The sequence below is a fragment of the Bos taurus genome, chromosome 18 (assembly GCF_002263795.3).
Source record: "Bos taurus isolate L1 Dominette 01449 registration number 42190680 breed Hereford chromosome 18, ARS-UCD2.0, whole genome shotgun sequence".
NCBI classification, from domain to species: domain Eukaryota; kingdom Metazoa; phylum Chordata; class Mammalia; order Artiodactyla; family Bovidae; genus Bos; species Bos taurus.
The window spans coordinates 7,129,738-7,150,719 of NC_037345.1; the positions used below are offsets into that span (position 1 = coordinate 7,129,738).

The window sequence follows — 20,982 nt, forward strand, 5'->3', positions numbered from 1 at the left end:
AAGAGAGCACGGTCATGCAGGGCACAATGACAGCTTGTACAGTTGGACGCTGTTGCTTAGATTCCTGCTAAGGCACCAGTGCTCTCATCCACTGTGGCTTTTGTGCCATCAGGGAAACTGTCAACACGGCGATAAAGGCAAGTAATGTCTTAATTATTATGAAAACAGTTTAGACCTTGCAGACCCCCTGAAAGACTCTTGGGGACCCGATAGGGTCCACGGATCATGCTTAGGGGAACACAGATCTAGAGAATAGGGGAACCCTAGGAAACTTAACTGACCACAGCCTGAGGTGCCATTAAACAGCTTCCCCCGGGCAGCGGTGGGCAGCTGTTCTTTTGAGACACCTCCCGTCAGCCACCATGTGGAGACACTTCGAAGGGAAGGCTGACAGAGCAAATGCAGGAAAGCCATGTGGGAGCCCACGGCGCTCATCTGGATGAGAAATGTTGGGGGTCTTGAAGAGGGAGGGGGGAGTGGGGTGGAGGGAAGGCTTCGGAGAGCTGGGCAAGGGCGGCCGTGCCATGAATCCTGCATCCAGATCTGAACCCCATCACCAGGCAGGTCATTAGAGCCATAAATTACAAATTAATCTCAACAGAAAAGTGAGGGAGGAAAGTGTTGTGCATGAATTCTTCCTCTGCCCTCCCTGTGTGTATTTGATGACTCTGGGTTTCCTCTGCAAAAGTCAATGAAACAATTAAGCCTCTGCCCATTTTTCCTCATCCTGATCTCAAACAGTGTTAAAAAGGCTTGCACCACACTTTCACACCCAGGCCTGTTAATAATTCATGCGCTTGCCTTCTTTAGTTCTTTTGTCTTTGCTGCTTAAACCCAGTGGAAACGTGGGAGCTTCCTTTTGATTTCTCAGTGCCACATCCTTACACACATTCAAACAGCCGCTTCTCTAACACCAATTATTTGGAGCTGGTGACATCCTCTCTGCCTTTCACCAAAACCCCAACCAAAGACAAAATTCATCTTTGCTCACCGCATCGGCTTGCTTTGTGAGGAATTCTTGGTCACTCTTGGACAGCTTAGCCCAGAGTGGTGGCTGAGCTGGAGGAGGGGACTCTGCTGCTCCTCAGAGTGTGGTCAGTGTTAACAGCAGCATCAGCTTCACCCTGGCAAAGGGATTCTCAGCCCTTGGCACTGGTGATGTTTGGGGCCAGAAATCTTTCTACTGTGGGAGCTGTCCTGTGCACTGCGGGATGTGTAGCAGTATCCTTGACCTGCACTCACTGGCTGCTAACACCACCTTCCTTCACCACAAGTTCTGGCAACTGAAAGCATCTCCAGACATTGACTGAGGTCCTCTGGAGGTAAAAATCACCCCAGCAGAGGACACGCCAGGCCCTGCTGGAAATGTAAACACTCCAGTCCCATCCCAGAGCTAATAAATCAGAAGTCTTTTCCAAGACTCTAGTTGATTCATAGGCATGTAGACATGTGAGAAGGGCTGGGCTAGAGTGCTGGTTCCCAAACTTGACTGCACATTGCAGTCACCTAGGAACCTCTTTAATGTTTAATTTCTCTCTTCCTGATCAGATAGTAAACTCTGAGGGTGGCAAGGGTCAATGCCTGTCTGGCTCACCATGACAAGTGCTTCCCTGGTGCTGAGAAGTTATGTTGGAGAGAGTGACTAGATGAACAAAATGAACAGATGACACCATCAAGAGCCTAGTCTGCATCTGTTTGGTGCCCAAGTCCTCTCCTCCAAGTTAGAAAAAAATGACAGGCATTCTGCCTGTGGATGAGCTGCCTGCCTGCTGGTCAGCCTTTCAGGTTCTATGCCTGCTGGTTGAAGCCAGATGGGGCGTGGCGGCCAGGTCTGAGCCGCAGCCACAGCATCAGCATCTCCAGGAAAGCCTTGAAATCATGGTAACTAAACGTGTCCACGTCCAATCCTATCTCCATGTATGACCAGGTCAATTGTGCCCCCTTGTAGATGCAGACACTAGGGTTCTGAGTAGCAACTTGCTCTTAAATGCTGGGGAGATAGAATTCAGGGGGGCCCTGTGATTCCAGCCCTACCATAACCCTGTGCAGAAGAGATTCTCTGGGTGCCCTGGGGCCCGGGAGGCATGTGGATGTCAGGCCCAGCAACATTCTCTAGCCTCATTTCTCATTTTTCTCCTCCCCGCCGTCCTCAGAAACCCAGTAGAGCTCTCCATCCACTCCAACCGCGATGACGCCTTGTTGCTTCCTGGGATGTGCCGAGTGGCCTCTTTCTCTGAGCCTCTCGGTGTCTTGTCTGGTGGCTGGTAACACTCCCCCATATTCATGCATCTCCATTCTTCAGGTCTCAGCTTCCACCAGAACTACCAGCGGGGGCCTTCCAGACCGCGCCTCACCAGGGAGATGCCTCCGTTTCACGCTCCTGTTTCTACCCTGGGATCAACACTGTCGGCCGGTAATCCCATATTTGTCATTCCTGTTACATGATAAACCTTGAGAGGGCTGTGACCACGTCCATGTGTTTCACCTCACATTCCAACACCTAGCAAAATCCCTGACACAGAGTATGTGCTGAATAAACATTTATTCAAGGAATCAGTAAACCGAGCACTGTTCATAACATCTCAGCCAAGACCTGGGGCCTCTATGCTCCCTGTCAGCCAGTTCCATGACTGGGATTAGAATAAAGAGATGGATGAAGGGAGGGAAGAAATCTGTTCTTCTTTGAGTATTTGGAAAGTCATATTCTTTGTCAAGCGATCAGAAAACAATCGTCAGTTTCCTGCCTCCTTACAGACCTCCCACGCCATGAGGCCTCCTGGACACAACCTGAGTTATCAGAGGAAAAGGAGACGCTGTCCAGCAGCAGCCAAGTTTCTGGATCAATGAAAGAAGCGGGTCCGTTCCAGCGCAGGGAGTCAAGATCCAGGATCAGCCACACTAAAGATGTGCATACGGACACCCTCAGAAGAGTCATGGGCGTTTACAAGAAACGCCCCACCCATGACTGGCACTTTAACCAAAGATTAAGGCCTTTGTAAAATATGTGAATGCACAAGGTTTGCATGATTAAAATTTGGCTAACCAGGACAAGCCTTCTCATGGGACAACTCTGGACCACGTGGCTGCAAGTGTGGGGTAAATTTCTGCTGGAGGCTCAGCATCGAGGACTAAAAGATCTGGGCATCTCTGTCTCTCTCAGCTCTCTGTGGCTACTCAACTTTTGAAGATTCAGCTTGAGTCTGAGGAATCTTTGGGAAAACAGCCTCAGTCCTCTCAGACCTTCCTGGAGGAAAACTATGCTATTTAGAGATAGAGCAAGTGGCCTGACTCTGAGGGAAGAGTGGGAGCTCCCCGTAGAGGGGACCATCCAGACAATGGTGTGAAGCCATCATGCGCACACAGGTACAGGTGGTAAACTGATCTATCGTGCACAGAATAAAAGCAAAAAGGCAAAGCACTGGAGCACACTGAAGGCGACTTTAAAAGTGATGATGACAATGCTGCTGCTGCTGCTAAGTCACTTCAGTCGTGTCCGACTCTGTGCGACCCCATAGACGGCAGCCCATCCCTGGGATTCTCCAGGCAAGAACACTGGAGTGGGTTGCCATTTCCTTCTCCAATGCATGAAAGTGAAAACTGAAAGTGAAGTTGCTCAGTCGTGTCTGACTCTTAGCGACCCCATGGACTGCAGCCTACCAGGCTCCTTGGATGGATGAAATATACACACAGTCACGGGTTGAACGCAGTCTTCTATTATTTGAGAAGACTCAAACGATGTCCTTAGTCCAGGGTTGGCCTGGGCCAATGCTCAGTAACTCTGGGCCACATGCAATCTCATTTTTCTCACCAAACCCCACGATGGACTGTCATTGCCACTGTGCAACCAAAGGGAGAAAGAAGATAGAACCTGTGTTTAGACACCCTCATGGGTCACTAGTCAGGGTGGGAACCAGGGTGCTCTGGAGCATCCGAAGCCAAGTCCAGGGTCTTCTTCAGTTTGCCACGCCAGGCTCCTTCCTACCAAAGGAAGGGAGCCAGAGAAGACATGGGGCCCAGCAGCAAGACGTGCTTAGGAGGAACGCTATGGCCAGGGGTGGGTGGAGGGGTGCAGGGTGGAGGCGAGGAGCCTGGAGGCAGGGGGAGAGGGCATTTCCTGGGCTGGGGGATGAAAGTCCTAGAGGAAGGGGATGACAGTGAGACAGGAAAAGAGCAGGGAGATCTGAGAACTCTGGAGGCCAGCCAGTGGCACGTGGTGGCAGGGCACAGAGAGAAAACAGCGATGGGAGGACGGGTAGCACGGCCATCAACACGGAGACCACTGCTCGGCTGCAGGACGGAGTCCCCCAGGTGCCACATCCTGCCACCGCCTCCTCCTCCCCCTGCTCCTCTTCCTTCCTGAAATGACTTACTGAAGGGAAATTCACACAATATAACATCAGCCACTTTAAAGGGAACGGTTTTGTGGCATCAGGTATAGTCACAATGCTGTTCATCTCCTCCGTCCAGTTTCTAAATGTCTCCATCAACTCCAAAGGAAAACCCCAGACCAATTAAGCGCTCACTCCCCGCTCACCACTCACTCCTTCCAGCTGCTGGCAAGCATTCATCTGCTTTCTGTCTCTACAGATTTGCCTATTCTGACATTTCACATAAATGCGATCACACAATCTGTGGTCTTTGGTGACTGGTTTTTTTCCACTTGGCAGAATGTCTTGGAGGTGCATCGACACTGAGGCACGGCTCAGTGCAGTTCCCCCTCGCAGCTCTTTGCTCACCTTGTCATCCTTGAGAACACTCCTGGGTCCCACAGCTGCCTGGCACTAGCTGAGAGGTTCCTTGAGCACAGTGCTTATGGTAGTAACAGCACAAGTTCTTCCAGGTGGAGGGGGAGAAAAGTGAGGGCCAGTGGAGCAATGAGCACTCACACCCAGGATCCCACCTCCAAATGTGGCCCCTGAACCCTGACATTGTGAGCAGGAAGAGCGGGTGGTCCCTGGGCGGGGGGGGGGGGAGCAGGGTACACCTCCCAGCATTGTGGACGATGAGGTGGTGACCAGGGAGAGCTCATCACACCCTCATTTTGTGCCAACTCAGACCCTTCAAGACCTCTCACTTCAGAGGCAGCGGCTGTTTTGAATGCCAACAGTAAGCGCTTGCTCTTTGACTTGCTGGATGAACCCCAGGGGATTTTATATCCTTTTTTCACCAAGTTTTGGGTTTAGATCTTTTTAAAGCCAACACTGCACAAAGCAGAAGTGGATGAGTGCATTTCCTGCTTAGAGCTCTGCGCGTTGCCAGTAATGAGCCTTAGAGGGCTGATTTGACAGTATCTGTATGGAACCCAGCAGCAGCTCATGGTCAAGAGCAGACTAGAACTGCCCAGGGCGTAGGCATCCGGGGCCGAGTTGAGGGTGTAGGGAAGCAAAGCAGAGCTGGTGAGGTAGGCATCTGGAAATCTCTGCTGGCCACTCCACCCCCCTGGCCTTATCCAGACTTTACTGCCTCTCCTCTGGGCTATCACCACAAAGGTGTCCCTGCTCCCAGCCTCCTGCCTTCCACACCACCCATACCAACCAAAGCGGGACTAACCACTTTGCTGTCATCTTTAACTTCCTTCAGTAGCTCTTTCACTTCTACAGCAAGGGTTTAACCTGGGTCTAGGCACCACCCACCCCCAGGCTCTCAACTGCTCCCCAGATTAGGAGCTGGCAAACTTTTCCTGTAAGGGGCTGAAAGGTGTATTTGAGACTTCACAAGTTCATCATATTGTGTGTTACAACCACTCAATCCTGTGCTTGAATAAGAAAGCAGCCATAGGCAATATGTAGATGAATGGCTGTGGCTATGTGCCAACAAAACTTCGTTTACAAGATACATACCACTGGCTGTAGTCATGCCACTCTTGCCCAAAATTCTGAATCTATATGCGAAATGATGTGCAACTGTTGAGCATTTCCGTGGGCAGCAGGTCCAGTGCTTTCAGCAGACAGTGAAAGCGTGTGACGGTCCCCGAATGCTAACGCTGTAGCATGGCCTCGCTCCAGCCTGTATACCTCTCACTGGCCGAGCGGGAAGACTCTCAGCTCCTGACACACCAGGCTCTCTGCCCCCGCTCCATCTTTACACATGCTCGGCCTGGACCACTCATGCCTGGCCAGCGCATCTCCTCATTCAATAAATCCACCGACACCCACAAATACAAGTCACTGGGATGGTTTTTGTCTTCCTGAAATTTACTGCCAGATGGGAGAAGATAGACACAAGGAAACTGGAGATAAGGAAGTGGCGCATCTTGTACCAACTGTGCTAACTTGTTACACCTGTAACATTGTGCTACAACTGTGCAGAGTAGGCAAGAGGAGAGGTGCTCACCAACCTCCCCCAGCGGGTTCCCAGGAACTGGGGCTTCCAGTGTTAAAACCAGGAGGCCCTGGTTAAACAGGATGAGTTTATAGGGTCACCCTATATGTGAGGGGTGGGGAGGCAGGGGGCTCAGGGAGCCCTCCCAGAGGCTGCGGCATTGCAGGGAAGATCTGCATTGGGCCACCCTGGCTGTCCTTTTCTTCTCATGTTCTCCCAGCTCACTGTCACACTGTTCCATCCTTTCCATTTTCTTTCTTTTCCCTGACTCTCCACATTCCCTGTGTAGACATGCTCAGCTCCTCTCTCAGCAAATCAACATTTTTCTCCTTCAAAAGGCAGAATTAGACTTTCTTTTCACATTAATCTTTTTGTCCCGCCATATTTAAATTCTATTTTTGAAGAGTTTTCTTTCATTTTTGAGGATTTGACTTGATTTTCCTCTCATATGGAGTAATATAAGACAGGAAAATTAGAAAGTATGTGAAAATGCAAAGAAGCAGGGAGGAAATATAACACAACTCAGCTCCACTCCACAGACACTAATGCAACCCTCGTATGTTCTCCAGTCCTATTTTCCCATATAGGTTGATATCACAGACATATTGTGACTCTTCTTGCAATAAACTTCTTTGGTGTAAATCTTTTTACCTTTTGTAATTTAATCATTGTAGCAACAAAAAAATTTTTTTTTCTGAAATGCAACCACAGAAATTACATAAAGAGACCCATCACTTAGGAAGTACTACTCTGATCTCTGATGAGATAGTATTACTGGATCCCGGAGTAGGAGCTGGTACAGGGCTTGCTTCTCTAAGCCCTTTCCTTACAGAGGAAAGCAGATGATAGATATTTAGCAAGGAGTAATGACCAAGTCTTTTGATAATGCCATTTCTTGCTGGTTTTAGATGAGGGTACTATACCCATCTGGATTAGAATTACCTACACCAGAAGTCCTTCAGTAATTGTATTTGCCAAACTCCAAATTGAGTACAATGACTTTGCAATGGGTTATTTTATCTACCCATTGAACCACATGGGATTGACATTTTTTTTAGCACAAATACTATCAAGTATTGGCAATTCCAAATGGCTCAATCTATTTATGTTCAGTGCTGCTAAGTTTTAAAACTTAATTTATTTTGAATATACATGTAATGAATTGGCTTTCCTGAAAGAAAGCCCATATATTGGCGTCATATGCCTGAGTTCCGATCTGGGTCCCACTAGAGAATAAAGAGTGAGAATGAGCTACTGATCTCTCTTCAGTCTCAGTTTCCTCTACTGTAAAGTGTGGATGATGGCGCCATGTCATCAAACCACCAAGAGCACTTCGTGAGAACATGCAGGCCAGGCAGCCCCTGCTCTGCAGGGCACACGCAGGGATGTTTCATCAAAGGAGCGCACTTAGCGGATGCCCGCTGAGAACCCCAGTCATGGGACTGCATGCTTAGGATTACTGATCCCTGTTCTCACCACCTCCTCGCCCTGTCCAGGAGCATGGAAATCCCAAATGGTCTAAACCAACCTCCTTTGAGGGGTGAGGACACCTGAGGCCCAAAACTTGGCAGGGCCAACCGCAGCCTCTGTTCCTGGTGAGCCATGCTTTGCCTTTGTGCTCATGTATGGCCGCAGAGTCACGCACACGCTAATGCCACGTCATGCCATCCAGCCGGTGTGAATTTACCCACGGAGGAGAGAGGATGGTTCTTCTAAGAGCAAGAGGAGTTACCACTGCTGGACTTCATGAAGCCACACATTCATGTCAGTGAAAGAGATCTGAGATCCAGTGTTCACTGTTGTTCTTATTTTTTAAACGAAGCTTTGGTTTATAGCAGAAAAGTCATTAAGGATCTTCTCTGGGAGTTTTAGGACATGTGCAGAGGTACACTCCACCGAATTGTATTAAAAATGGATATTGGAAGTTAAAATGCTCTATACCAGCATTTAGCAGTTACTCCTAAATGGGTGAATCCTTCTCCCCTAATATAATAGATGGATTTCTGCTACTTCAGCCTTTTGGGAAAATAGGCACCCCCAGAAGCCCCTGTGCAGATTTTATTGTGAATCAGGTGTGTAAAAATCAGATGGCACTCTCCTTGCTGCCTCCTAAAAACCTGCTGATTTATGGAAGCAGGGAGTGATTGCATTGCAAGGTTGAAATCAGTACTCTCCCTTTCTTCTGTTCCCCATAACACTTTGCAGAACTCAGAGAATGGTCCTGGTGCTAAAAATGGGAAAATAAATAGCTCTGAAAGGGTGTTTGAGAAAAAAACTAGTCATTTTCTCAACTGTGAAGATAATAGAAAAGCTGAGTATAGGAAAGGCAGAAAATAAGAGAACAAATAATAGTAAGATTTAGGTCTCAGCCCCTCCCACCTGTTTTAAGTTACGTGGTCCGGGGCAAGTAAACTAGGTTAGTGCTAGATCCTTAGGGCTTCCCCTGTGGCTCAGCGGTAAAGAATCTGCCTGCAATGCGGGAGCTACAGGAGACACAGGTTCGATCCCTGGGTCAGGAAGGTCCCCTGGAGAAGGGCATGGCAACCCACTCCAGTATTCTTGCCTGGAGAACCCCATGGACAGAGGAGCCTGGTGGGCTACAGTCCATGGGGTCACAAAAAGTTGGACACGACTGAAGTGACTTAGCACGCATGCATGCTAGATCATTGCTAATATCCACTGTCTATTTCTCAGCAAATGTCATTCTACAAATAGACTACTTTCCCAGCCTCCCCTGAAACAAGGTATAGACATATGACAATGAATTATAACCAGATGTGTGGGTGCCTACTTCCAAAAATGACCCTTAAGAAGAAGGGGTCTGGCCTTCTACTCTTTTGTGGCCTCGAATACATGTATCATGGCTGAAGCTTCTATAGCTACTTTGGACCATGGGGCAGCAGGCTAAAAAGAGCAGAGCTGCAAGGCAGAAGGAGCCGGTGTCCCTTGGTGATTTCATAATGCTGCCATACCAGCCTTGGATTGCCGAGCTCCAATTCTTTTACTTGTGAGAATAAGCCTTTTGTGTTTAAACCACTATAGAGAGATTTTCTATTGTATGACACCAAAACCTTTTCCAAACCCACTCACTGGTCCCTCCATATCGTCTGCTGTCTGATGCCAGACACCAGAGTTTCTTCTCCAACAGCCACCATAGTTCCTTGGCTGGTCCTCTTGGTTCTGGTCTTGCTCTCTTAAAGTAACTGGAATGATCTTTTTAAAGAAGAATATCCAGTCATGTTATGAGTCTGACAAAAACCATCTAATGATTTCCAAAACCGTATACAGTTTGGTATACAATCCTCACCCTGTCTATTGGCAACATCTCCTTCTGCCTCCCTCCCCCTTGGTTCCTCAGCTCATGTCACGTGGCTTTATTTCTGACCTTTACAAAACACTAAGATCATTCCCATCCTGGTACTATCTACACGTTTCTGTCTCTGAAAAGCTCTTCTCCCACATCTTTACATGGTGACATGCCAGACACTCAGATTTCAGCTGACTGTGACCTCTTCAGGATACCTTTCCTGACCACTCTCTGAGGACGCCCCCCTCCCTGCCCCCAGTCTCTTTACTCCACTATGTTTTAGCATCATAACTCATGTGTATACCTGATGTTTGGGGATTGATTTATTTGTGTGAAACCCCTGTTGCACCAAAGCTCCACAGCAGTAGTTACCTTCTGTGTTGTGTTCATGGTTATATCATCTGTGTTCAGCATATAGTAGGTCCTCAACAATTATTTTTTAAATGAGTTAAGAGGTCCTGTCAATTGAAATAATAAAATCAACTTGATTGAGTTGACTTAGCTACTGAAGTCAATATTGTTAAGATAAAATTCAAAGCGTATCCAAACAGAATTGCTAATATTAATCCGGCAAGTATTCCAGACTTTAATAGACTCCCTGACATCCCCAGGATTCCACACTACATCCCATCGTCCCAGTCAAAGGCTTTCCCTGGGAGCCAGTGACCATTTCTCTAGCTAAACAAGCTAAGAAGGAACTAAATTGCTTATCAATAGTAGGTGGAGGAGTTTAGAGAGTAATAAACATATTCCTCTGTTTATATTCACACCTCTTCCTTCTCTTTCTATCGGCAAATGATAAGGGTTGTTAGGAAATTATTGAACCACTTTAACCACCTACAGTTGATGGGCAAAGCTTTTCTCTAATTAAGCAAATCCTACAAATACAAGTCAGAGGAGGGGAGAGGTTCATTTCTAATGATAGGCACCCAGAACAGAGATAAGCATTTTCCTCCTTTTCTTTTTTTTCTTTTTTCTTTTATTTCTGTGTATGAACATGCCAATGGCAGTCAGCCACTGTATCTGCAGGGTATTCTACCCACACTGCCCCCCCTTCCCCCCAGGGATTGAGGCTTTTAAGCACAACAAATAGAACGGAGAGCAGAGAAGAAGCTTGACACAAAGCTTGATGTAGAATGATCAAAATATGTTAATACTTTGATTGAACAGGAAACATGTAAATTATAGAGCAGTTAAGTTCATAACCTGATTCTCTTCACTGAATCAAAAGATCTCAGGCTAATTTTTTTATTGGTGTGCACATGTGTGCAAAGTCCCTTCAGTTATGTCCAACTCTTTGAGATCTCCTGAAGAAGGAAATGGCAATGCACTCCAGTATTCTTGCCTAGAGAATCCCATGGACAGAAGAGCCTGGTGGGCTACAGTCCATGGGGTCACAAAGAGTCTTATTGGTAACTTACTGCTTATTAATGATTTTTAAGCAGTGTTTTTAATAAAGCAAAGATGGCAGTGTGGTTTAACAATGGGAACAGCATTAGTTCAGGAGCCAGAGAGATCTAGGTTCAAATCTCAAGCCCACGTAACCTACTCAGCTGTAGGTAAGCTAGCCAAACTCCCTTGTCTGACATTTTCTCATCAAGAAAACAGGGATGACAAACACCCCCAACTTAATGCTTTGCTCGAAGTATTAAAGTGAGGTCTTACAAGGTATGGAGCTCTGTGTCCAATGGGTGGCCTTAAGTTCACAGCAAGTATTACATGCTTGCCGCTCACCCTCATCATTACTGTTAAGCCCTGTTACTCTTTATCAGCAACAGTGATCATCTGGCCTAACGATTTTTTCAGCAACTTGAGTCGTGGTTTTCCTTGAAGTGTAAGATCTTAACACAGCCCACGGGGGCCTAGAGAGTCTATCAGGGCCATGCCTGTGGTCAGACCCCATCTCTCCCTGTCCTCAGCACTCCAGGCCCACCCTCCTCCTTTGCGCTCCTTGATCTCCAGCGCTGCCCTCAATGAGGCACGTCTGGCTCCCTCCCATCCTCCAGGCCTTAGTCACTGTCCTGACCACTCTATGAAAATCTTCTCCCATCAATCACTCTCTCCCTCAGCCCTGTTTATTTCCAGCAGGACACGGAGGTACAACCTGAAAAAACTAGCCTTTCTGTGTCTGTTTGCTTGTTTAACATCTGTCTGCTCGATAGGGTTTGTGTTCCTCCAGGCAGGGGTCTTACGTGGTCCTCAGCTGCCTGCTCTGAACAGGCTCCCAACCAGGTTTTAATAAATAAGCGAATGAACTCATTGGAATAATGATTGTTTTGAACTGGTTTCCCCACCAAAGGACAACAAGACAAGGATTTGGGTGCAAGTGGTTTGTTTCGGAGGCAATTACAGGAAAAAAACAGCCAAGAAGTAAGAGGGATGAGAAAGGGACAGAAGCTGCAAAGCATGGAAGTTCACGCACATTGCCACTGAGGGCAACCACGCTCTCTCTGGGTAACACTGGGAGGGCAGCAGAAGAGCCATGAGATGTCCACACTTCCCACCCTCGTCCCAGGAGAGGCATTCTCTCTCTCTCCCCACCAGTTCACGTGAGCTGTTGACTGAGGACTAGTGCTCCTAAATATTTCCAGCTTGCTTCAAAATGGACAGAGTGGGCTCCTGGGGCCAGACAGAGCACTCAACTGGAGGCTGGAAAGCAGGCAGGGTATGCCTCCAAGTGCTAAGTTCCACAGATACGTGTGACAGGGACCGTAACAGTGGAAACAAAACTCAGGGCACCCGGGCCAGCATGGAAAGCCAAGACCACTCTCTCAAAGCTATAATCCGTGCCCCATACACACACAGCCTTCATATGATACAGACTGGCGTATACACAATATGTCTACAGAAGCTAATTTTTCTGCTCTCTTCCCAAATGCCATTTTGAACAAAGCATGACTACAGAAAATAAAGTCAACTGAGAGGCAAGGCAATGTGTCATTAAGTACCACTTCTTGAATACCTAGGCCCACATACCGGGACACCCCAACAGTGGTCTGGGGAATGGCTCCGACTCCCTGACATGATTCTGAAATAACCAATATCACATTAACAAGCTTTATGCTGGAAATTACTCTGTACAAAGTGCTATTAAAAGTCAGTGATGAGTGAAAATAGCCTTCACAATTTCATGTCAACATTCAAACCCTAGATTGAGTCTCTCCTCTCCAGTTTCTTTCAAATAATTATCTTCCCTGGATTAAATGATATTTTTTAATTCAATAGCATCCCACAGCCATATGTTTATTTTATTTGGATGAAGGAGGAAGGTATCTTAATTTCTCATAATAAGAGCTTCCGTGAAAGCAGGAAATTCAGTGACATGGTGGTAATCAAAACTGAATTCTATACAAGAGGTAAATTATATTGCCTTCCAAATTAATTTGCAAATGGTCACAATACTAATAAAATGCAGGCGAGATTCTGATTTCCCTTCTGCAGAAGCTCAGCTCCTCCGTAAACAGGAGGAGAAAACTCACCAAGGAGCATGGTATCAGGTTAGGTCACGTGCCAGAAAGCCCGAGTTTAGCCTCAGAAGTGAGGTGTGAGTTGCTGAGATGAACACACGACAGATATCTGTCCTTCTGCCTCTGATTCTTCTCTTCTGTTTCTTTACATCATGTGGCTGATCCTGGGAGACACCAGCATCAAGCTGCAGAAACTGGAATGAAGAAAGGACCTCCTTGAAGACACAGCTCGGCAGCACTGCAAGCCCTCTAACCCCCTTCTTAGGAAGGCCTCTAGACTGATCCCACCCCCAAGAAGTTATTTATTTTTAACACTTGCAGTACAGATTTTTCTTTGAAATCTACTTCTGTTGATGGGTGGGGTCCTTTACCACATTGAGCAGCTTGAAGCCAAGGATGCGGGAAGTGTATATTAGCTTCCTGTGGCTGCTCTAACAAATGACCACAGCCTTAGCATCTTGGAGCAACACAAACGTATCCTCGTGCCGTTCAGGTCAGAGGGGAATACACCTCCTCTGTTCTTAGCTTCTAGGATTGCCTGAATCCCTTGGCTCGTGGCCCCACAGTACTCCAACCTCAGCTTCCATCATCCTGTCTCCTTCATTTTCTTCGACCTCCTTGCCTCCTTCTTGTCCTTAAACCCATCTGGATAATCCAGAACCACCTTCTCATTTCAAGATCCCTAATAATACCTGCAAAGTCGCTTGTGCCATGGAAGGTATTCACAGTTTTGGGAATTAGGATGAGGACATCTTTGGGGGCCATTACTCTGCCCACCTCAGTGGTAATCACCATCGTGTCTCAAGCTACATCCAGGTAATGTGAATTACAGCAAAATAGCAATAAAATAAGGGAACCGAGTGCATTGCTTTGAGTGTGAACTCAGGCCATGAATCCTGGCTCTACTGAGTTAGCCTGACCGGCTTTTGAACCTCTCTGGACCTATCATCTCTTCACCTATGAGCACCCCCCTTGAATAGTTACGATAAATTAGATAATACCTGCTGAGAGTTTTGTCAGTGCAAATAATTTTGCCAGCTCAATAAGCTCTCACTGAGACACCAGTGAACCAGGGGTCAGCAAATGTATTCTGTCAAGGGTCAAGCAGTAAATATTCTCAGCTTTGAAGGCTACATGGTCTCTGTTACAACTATGGAGTTCTGCAAATGTAGCACAAAAGCCGTCATAGACATACATAAATGAATGACTGAGGCTATGTTCAAAAAAGTTTATTTATGGACATTCAAAATTTAACTTCATGTAGTTTTCATGTCATGAAACATTATTTTTATTTCTTCCCCAACCATTTAAAAATGCGAAAAAAAACAACCAAAAAACCAAAACCCCAAACATTCTTAGCTTGTAGGCCTGTCAAAAACAAGTGCTGGATTTGGCCCATGGATTCTGGGTTGCTGAACCCTGATCTCTATGACCTTCAGAATCCTTTCTATTTGAGAGTCTGCATGTGTGCGTTCTCAGTTGCTCAGTCATGTCCTACTCTTTGCGACCTCACAGACTATAGTCTGCCAGACTCCTCTGTCCAGGCAATTTTCCAGATAAGAATACTGGAGTGGGTTGCCATTTCCTACTCTAGGGGATCCTCCCAACCCAGGGATAGAGCACATATTTCCTGCATCTCCTGCACTGGAGGCATCCATCTGAGAGTCTACAATTCTACTAACCAGAAAAGCATGGTGGGGGAAGAGCAGAAGTAGCCAAACCATGCTCAAGTCCAAATTTCACTTCTTAGATAGCTGGCTTACCTCAGTAGCTGAGCTAACCTCTCTGAGTATCTATTTTCTCACCGGGCAAACGATAAAGACTTATCTATTATGGAAATTACAAATGTTACAATAATAAACGACACAATACAGTGTCCACCTTGACCTCTGTCACAGAGTAGGTGCTCAGTCAATGTTAGTTCTCGTTCATCTTCACTCACTTGGAGGAAGGAATTTCTTCACTGAAAGAATTTGGCTCTGAACTGGTCTTTTAAAGAAGCAATTTGCAGTAACAAGATGGAAATGCTGAAAAGGTGTTCTCTGCTCTTAATAGCCTGTGAGACCCCATGATCTGGGCTTCCCTGGTGACTCAGTGCTAAAGAATCTGCCTGCAATGCAGCAGATGCGAGTTCAGTCCCTGGGTTGGGAAGATCTCCTGGAGAAGGAAATGGCAACCTGCTCCAGTATTCTTGTCTGGAGAATCTCATGGACAGAGGAGCCTGGCGGGCTGCAGTGCACGGTGTCACAAAGAGCTGGACACAACTGAGCAACTAACAGCAACAATGACAAGCCAGTGATCTACCCAGACTCGTGATGAATATGAAATGGCAGTGATTCTAGGTGGTTTTGCACCCTGTACTTGTTGGGCCAAGACTGGGTTTGACAGAGGAACCACGTGCCTGCTGCCAAATCCTTTGGAAAACTCTCCTTTGTACTGGGGGTTGAGGGCTGGAGAGGAGTCCTTGGGTTGAGTCCAAGGTTAACTGTGTTTGAATTGAAGGTTAGGAGTTTCTCGACGCATCGAGAGTAAACTGAGATGGCAAGTCTGTTGAACTTGGTGCGTCCTGTTCAATCTCTCCACCCCTACACCCCTCGCCCCCACCCGCCCCTAGCCACCAAACCCTCTCCCTGACCATCAGCCACAGCGGCAAACGGAAACTCACAGTGATAAAACACCGGCTAAGCGCTTACATCATTTTACAATCAAACATCTCCAAATCTGTTTATCTGATCAGCCACAGATTCTGTCAGAGCGTTGACATGTGCATTTCTAAATAATTTCAGGATGTCAACCTGAATAGACCCGCAGAATCGGAAAGTTAATTATCTTTGACAACTTTGCCAGCTAATTTCCTATTTGTATGTACCAAACTGGGGGCCTGTTTCATCCCCTCCCGTCACAAAGGATTTATCAATCAAATCAAGGCCTGAAATTGTCTGCCAAGGCATTCGGGCTTCCCAAAGGGGCGGTGATCTGTCTGAAATCTCGCCAACTGTCCAGCGACAGCAAAGTGGACACGACACAGAAGCAAAGCCGCTTCCGTCCCGGGGGAGGCCCCGCTGCCCGGAGCCCCCAGCTCAGCACCCCCACCCTTTCTCCGGCTCATCCTGATCTGGCGGCACTTGTCAGGCCCCGTTTCCAAAGCAGCACCCGCTTCACCTCTGGGTCTCAGCTGACAGGCCCCGCCAAACGCCAGGGCCCTGCTTGTCAGAGCCAATCGGCTGACCCTTGCTCAGGAAGGTGGGCCCCAGAAACTTAACAAGCGGGCTGGTGCTGACAGGCGCTTTGACGGTGGCGATCAGGCTCCTGTGGTCACTGCTTCTCTCTGACAGGCAGGCGTGTTTCACTTTAATGGCCATTTCCGCTGCCGAGTTCCCTGGACTGGACTGCTGCTTTGCAAGATTGCAGCAGGCTGTCACCGAGCTGGCTGTGGGGCCTGCCTGTAATTCTCTTATTGGTTCCTCATGCTCGACTCAGCCTGCTGAGGAGGCAGCTGCAATACGACAGGATAACAAGGCTGGCCTGGACCTGCCTGGTTCCTGCCCACCCACCAGAGGCACCAACCAGGAGGAAGTCTCAGGAGGAAGGTGTTCCTGTAGCTCACTCATCTATTCAACACCTATTCATGTTGATCACTGTGTAGATGGACCCCGTCTTTCAAAAACTTCCCAATTTAATGGATGACATTCCTTTACTTCTCTTGCTTAATTTATGTCAAATACCTTGTGTGTGCAAAGTGCTGAGCACCAAGTTCTCAGCGCTAAGATAACAGTAAAAAACAATAAAATAGAAAGAGTGAAGAAAACAGGATCTATTCTAATGGAGCTTATCTTCTATTGCAGCAAGCTATGCATGGTAGGCAGAACAAGGCCCCTGACCTGTTTTGTAAATAAAGTTTAACTGGCACTCAGCCACACCCACTTATTTGCCTCCTATCTCTGGCTGCTTCTGTGCTACAACAGTGGTGGGACTGAGCAATTTTAACAGAGCCCATACATCCCACAAGGTCCACTTACTATCTGACCCTTTACAGAAAACATTTGCTGACAAATACAGATAATATCCCTGGAGAAGGGAATGGCAACCCACTCCAGTATTCTTGCCTGGGAACTTCCATGGACAGAGGAGCCTGGTGGGCTACAGTCCATGAGGTCAAAAGAGTTGCACTTGACTTAGTGACTAAACCACCACCAGGGACAATTTCAACACAAGTTAAGTGGAAACAGATACACAGAGTCCAGAGGGAGCCCATATGATGGTTGGCCTATTTAGTCACTGTTGTTGCTACAGCGCCTGACACCGGGCTTGGCAGAGAGTAGTAGCTGCTCACCAAAAAGTTCTCATTGGCTGGATGGAGGAAAGAATGGATGTTCTGATGAGGCAGTTGGGAAGCTTCTGGAAGGTTTGATGAAGGAGAGAATAAGTAAGCTGGATCTGAAGAATAAAAAGTACTCAGAAGAAGAAGAAGAAGAAGGAAAAAGGTGTTCTTGGAGACAGAAATTCACTTGTAATACCTGATTATCAGAGGCCTGGCATAGGAAACTGCATTGAAGGAACAAAGAGCTGGTGGAACACAGGACCTGAATGGGGGTCAAAGGGAAGTGCATCAGGAAATCAGGGAGCAGTGATACCATGTGAAGACATGCAATTTGTAATCTCACTGTACACAGGCAGTGTGCCCTCCAGGCCCAAACTTCACTGACCCCATACTTGAGAGTCCCTCCCTTGAAACAGACCGCAGTCTTCACTCCTCCCTTTTGGAGCACTCGTAGGTCCTTTACCCCGGACGTGGAGTCAATGCCCCCAAAGCTCCAGGATTCATACTATGAGGTCATCCTGAGGCCCCATGGCCAGACCCTGGCTCCAGGAACATGGCCTGGCAGGTCAGGCTGGGTGAGAAAGAGGCGCTTCCTGCCAAGTGGACTGTTCTCCCTTCTCCGCCCACAGGCCTCTTGCCTGGCCTCTCCTGTGCACCCCGCTCTGTGGGTGGCAGGGTGTCATCAGCAGTGAAAGAGATCGCGTGCGAGGCACACAGTGGTGAGGTCCTCGACAGCTCCAAAGAAGACACCGCCGGAGGAGGGGGTGTTCTACATTTCATGTCAATAGAGAAAAAATCCAAATGGTAGGTTTAACACGCCCCGAAAGTGAATCATCACGCCTATTTTCCTGCACGCGCTTGGTAAGGTTGTATTCTGGTCAACATCAACATCAACAAAGCACAATCTCTGAATCAGTGGGAGCTGGCATTCACAGGTAGAGTGAAGGATGACGCTGTGTCATGAGTAATATTGGAACCAGAGCTAAATCAATGGTATTGGGAGCTGCGAGGCAAGAACATCTGTGTTGTTTTCAGTATAAACTGGTTATGAAAAGCCATGGCATTATGAATAATAATGGGGTTGCTACTTTTTGCTTATGATGGAAGATGTTAAATCAGCCAGGAATGACTTACTGACCATAAAAAGCACAAAGAAGTGGTCTCTGGACCTGAAGTAATGGTGCCCTTGTATGTGGAGACTGGACAATAAAAAACTCATGTTCTCTGCCCTCTGTCCAACAGTTTCATCAGTAAATCACCATAGCTCATATGGTGAATAAATTTTATAATGAAATTACTTATAGACAAGGGCCCCACAAAGAATTGTTCCCAAGGGGTCCTGAAGACACGATATGCATTTCCATATCAGAGAGAGAAGTATCACGTTGAAAAACAAACAACATCGACAATTAAAGAGCCAATAAGTGACTTGGATGAATCCTCCCCTTTACTGGTTACCCCCAGAGAACTTCTTGGTCAGACCAGAAACTTGTCCTGAGTCCCTTCTTTCTCCTCCTAGAGCTCACTTCCCAGGTTCTTTAGCACTTTTCACATAATAAACTTGCCCTCAACCCGCCTCCACCTCCCTACCCTGCTCAGTCCTTACTTTCTTTCCTTCAACCCATTCATTATGCTTTTGAGTAGCTGTTTGATTTTCTCACTAGGTTCATCACAACTAGACTCTCTGGCCTTCTGCGTTCTGTCAGTAATGCCTAACGCAGCTCCCGAGCCGCGTTAGGCATTACTGACAGTGTTCCACTCACTACCTGGTTCTGCTTCTTGAAATTCTAGAAACGGCCCTGGCAGAGGCTCTAGCTGAGACCAACTTACGGACCACTTCCTGTTTGATGGACTTTGGAGGAGGAGGGGGCCTCTGAACACCCTCACGTCACTAACATCATACCTGTCACATCGTGCTTGTCAGATGAAGTTTCTGGATTTTCTCCAAAAGTCAGAAGGAAATAAAGATCAAAATACAGATCATGGTGCTGGTCAGAACACTGCCTTCCAGCTGAAATAAAGTTTAGAGTAGCTGGATAAAAATTGCATGAGAGGCTGTGTCAAGGAGATCTTGGAATCATATAAGAGGTGGAATTCCCAGCATCAGAGAGTATATGTGGCAGAAATGATGATACAAGATTCAGAGCATTAACTCTGTAATTTGTTATCAATTTCAGTTTGATCCTTTTCTGAGCTTCTGCACATAAAAATTAATCTATGGAGTTAATCTGTGTAAAAACTCTTGCCACAGGGGCTCCCAATAATAGTGTATGGAGTGAAGAGAGCAAAGCCGTTCCTCATGTCTCCTCTCTACAGCCAACTTCATATCAACTATTTAACTGTGTGTGTGTGTGTGCACGCGTGTGTGCAGTCTTGATAGTAATCCTGCAAAGTAAGTGCAAGTCTTCAAAATATAAGGAGGTTAGATTTTGTGTGTGTTTAGAGTTTTTAATTAATAGACTTTATTTTTTAGCCGCTTTCAGGTCTGTAGAAAGACTGAGCAGAAAATACAATGAGTCCCCATCTACCTTCTGTTCTTTCTCTCCTCCACCCAGTTTGCCCTATTATTAGTATCTTGCATCAGTGTGGTGTATTTGTCACAACTGATAAGCAGATACGACACACATCAGTAACTCAAGTCCACAGTCTATATTAGGTTCACATTTTGTGTTATGCAGGTCTCTGGGTTGTGAGATGCTTTGATTTAGATTGTTTTTTCCCTACATCTTTTAGCACCTACGGATTCTTTAAAATTTTCTTTAAAGTACCAAAGCAACCACGTTTACAAACAATAATTGAACTAATTTTTTAATTACCTAAGGATATACGATCAATTCAATCCCATCACATATACACTGTGAGGCTTACAGTGTATCAGGTACCGGGCGATGTGCTGGGGAAAGAGTAGTAAACAGACAGAAATGGTCCTTTCCCTCGTAAAGCTTGAGAGCTTCCCATTCGAGATGAGTATCTGGTAAGTAAACACGAGTAAGTGCCCCTTTCAAAGGGCACACGCAGAAGCTGTAAGAATCTACCCAAGGGGTCAGAATGACGGCTCTGATGTCATAAATGTCTCCGAAGCAAAGAGCCTCGATGTTCTGGTTCCCTCGAGTCATCTCCCGAGTTGGTCCATGATCTCAGATGACTTCCTCTAAACTGGAGCCTGCTTGGGTCCCCACTTCTACTTTTCTGGGACCCAGGGATCCCCAGCAGGCCCAGATCATGAGAGCCCATGCAAGACCCACAGGGCTCAGGCCCAGGGCTCCCAGAGCCACCTCCTGTCGCCTCCCTCATCTGTGGAGAGAGGAATTCGCTGCCTCGCCACACGGACGCCCTTTGTCCGACAGTGCTGAGCCGGCCAGTTAGAGCCCAGGGCTTATTTCCAACACAACTTTCCTCAGCTGCAAGGGCTGGCTGAAGGGACCTGCACATTTGGAGACTGTTAGCCTTGCATGTGGGTTTCCAGGGGCTGCTACAACAAATTCCCACAAACTGAGGGCTTAAAACTATAAAAGTGTTTCCTGAGCCCGGGTGCTGGAAGTCTGAGATCAAGCTGTCAGCAGGGC

At 47.0% G+C, this 20,982-nt stretch overlaps 1 long non-coding RNA gene across 1 annotated transcript in view; it reads right to left on the bottom strand.

Annotated features, from left to right (window-relative positions):
- Nucleotides 1–20,438, bottom strand: part of LOC132342780 (uncharacterized) — a 45,011-nt gene extending 24,573 nt beyond the window's left edge. Inside the window, exons 1-2 of the long non-coding RNA XR_009491266.1 lie at nucleotides 20,233–20,438; nucleotides 13,108–13,289 (exon numbers count right to left, since the gene is read on the bottom strand). This is a non-coding gene — a long non-coding RNA (uncharacterized lncRNA). The remainder of the gene's footprint in view (nucleotides 1–13,107; nucleotides 13,290–20,232) is intronic.
- Nucleotides 20,439–20,982: the final 544 nt, after the last annotated feature.